Below are 2,557 nucleotides of genomic sequence, written 5' to 3'. Positions count from 1 at the left end.
TTAAAATAAAATAAAACTTGAGAATATTTTTAAAATTTTTATCTAACTTTAACAACAAAAATTATTCATTTTTCCAATAATAATAATGTGATTTGATGCATAAAAAGTGTCAGATAAAATGTTGGTGTTAATAATAAATATATATTACAATAGTTAAAAGTTAAAACATCAATTAAAGTTTCATAATAATAATTATATCAAATTAAACATTCAAAGTTCAAAAGACAATTAAAACAAAGTTAACAACCAACACAAGATTAACAAATAATAATAATTTATAGTGTCATACCAACTAATAACAATAAAATATTAAGTAGCAAACAACTACACGAGTCGGAGCTGGGTGACCCAAGACTTGGCCCAAACCCGATTTAATAAATAACCGGGACCATCTATTAAAACTTCGAGTCTGACCGGACTATAACAAAACCGGACCAAATTAACTCTGAAGTCATCGGGTCCGGTCCGGATCTTCGGACCGGACCGGGTCTTGTGCACCCCTATTAGCCACTAGGTAGTCACTGAAGCTTTCCACCGTCTTCGCAATCTTGCCATCTCTCTCTTTCTTCAAATTATTTTCACAGCGATAATGACGAAAGGAAAACGGGTAGAAAAAAAGTCTAAAAAAGCGATGAACAAAAGAGCAAGATAAAATTCTTGAAGAATGTGTAAAGAAGTGTGGAACTAAAAATTGGAATCGCATACCAAAAATTTCAGAACTTAATCGCAATGTCAAAAGCTGTCGCTTAAGATGCATGGATCATTTTGAGCCAAACCTAAAAAAAGGCATGTTAAGTTTTGAAGAAATTTTAAAAATTATCACTCTTCACAAAACTCTTGAAAATCAATGGTTGAAAATGGCAAAACAGGTATAATAATATAATTGAAAACTTATTTATCTAATTAAATATTGTTATGTATTATTAATTCTAGTGTTGATTATTTAATTAATTAATTGAGTATACATGTAACAATGACTGGGACGTACAGATAACGAAATAAAAAATTATTAGAATAAAAAATAAAGTTACTTTTATACCCAAAAATAAGTATTATTATTTGTTTTAACTCTCGAAAATATTTATTTATATAAAAATATTTTTATGTGAAAATATAATAACTAAAATATTACATTAGTCGATATTAAAAAAGGGTAAAAACCTTTGTCGAGGATTAAAAAATATTTTTATATAAATAAATATTTTCAAGAGTTAGAACAAATAATAATACTAATTTTTTAGGGTATAAAGATAATTCTGCTTTTTTTTTTTGTTCTAAAAACTTTTTATTTTGTTATCTATATGCGACAACAGTCACTAGGGGTGTCTGCGGATCGGATCGGATCGGATATGGCCGAAAATTCGATCCGATCCGCACAATTTTCGTCGGATCGGATATGATATCCGCATTTTTTAGTGCTGGATCGGATCGGATGTCGGATATATCCGCATAATTAAACCTTCTCTTTTTAATCATATTTTTATGTAAAAGAATTCGATAAAAATATTTCTTTCATACTTTTAAACTTATTTATTCCTAAAATATTTTTAATCAAACTCTCTCTAAATAACAAAAATAAAATAATACAATATATGAATAATAATTACTAATTAAAACATACAAACAAGTAAATATAATACCAAACATATATATTTATTTATTTTTAATTATTATAGTGCGGATCTGCGGATCCGCGGATTAGATACGCAGATGTAGAGCAGATATCCGCAATCCGATCCGTAAAGGGTGCGGATCGGATCCGATCCGATCTGATCAATTTGCAGATCAGATCGTATCCGCAATTTTCGGATCGGATGCGGATATTTACCGCAGATCTGTGGATATGATCCGATTCATGGACACCCTTAACTGTCACATGCATATTCAATTAATTAATTAAATAATTAACACTAGCATTAATAATACATAGCAATATTTGATCAAATAAATAAGTTTTCAATTATACTATACCTGTTTATCCAATAACTTCATGAAGAATGATAATTTTTACAATTTCTTCCGAACTTAATATACCTTTCTTTAGATTTGGCTCAAGATGATGGATCCACACTTCCTTGCACATTTTCCAAGAATTTTATCTTCCTCTTTTGTCCATATCTTTTTTAGACCTTTTATTACCCATTTTTTCTTTGTCATTATTGCTATGAATAATTTGAAGAGAGAGATAGATAAAAATTTTAAAAATATTCTCAAGTTTTATTTTATTTTGCTTAATTAAGTTTAAAAGTGAGTTGCTGAGGAAATTTAAACTAAGATATATATTTATACAGTTAAATTTTTAAACAAATTTAATATTAATCCATAACATTGGATAAGTTAATATAACATTGGATAATCTAACAATTAATGCTGTATTAATAATAAATCCTAAAAAGATTAAATATTTACCAGGTGTCATTCTTCTGTAACATTTTATAATATATTTAATGAAAGATAAAAATATAATAAGAAGATCGACTTAGATAATTATGTCAGATAAGATCACCTGAGCTGAGGTGTCTTACAATCATGACTAAATTACTTTTGCATTGAGGTC

The sequence above is a fragment of the Arachis ipaensis genome, chromosome B03 (genome assembly GCF_000816755.2).
Source record: "Arachis ipaensis cultivar K30076 chromosome B03, Araip1.1, whole genome shotgun sequence".
In the NCBI taxonomy this organism is placed as follows: Eukaryota; Viridiplantae; Streptophyta; class Magnoliopsida; order Fabales; family Fabaceae; genus Arachis; species Arachis ipaensis.
The sequence above is the reverse complement of the archived record's forward strand: the minus strand, read 5'-3'. Positions refer to the sequence as shown.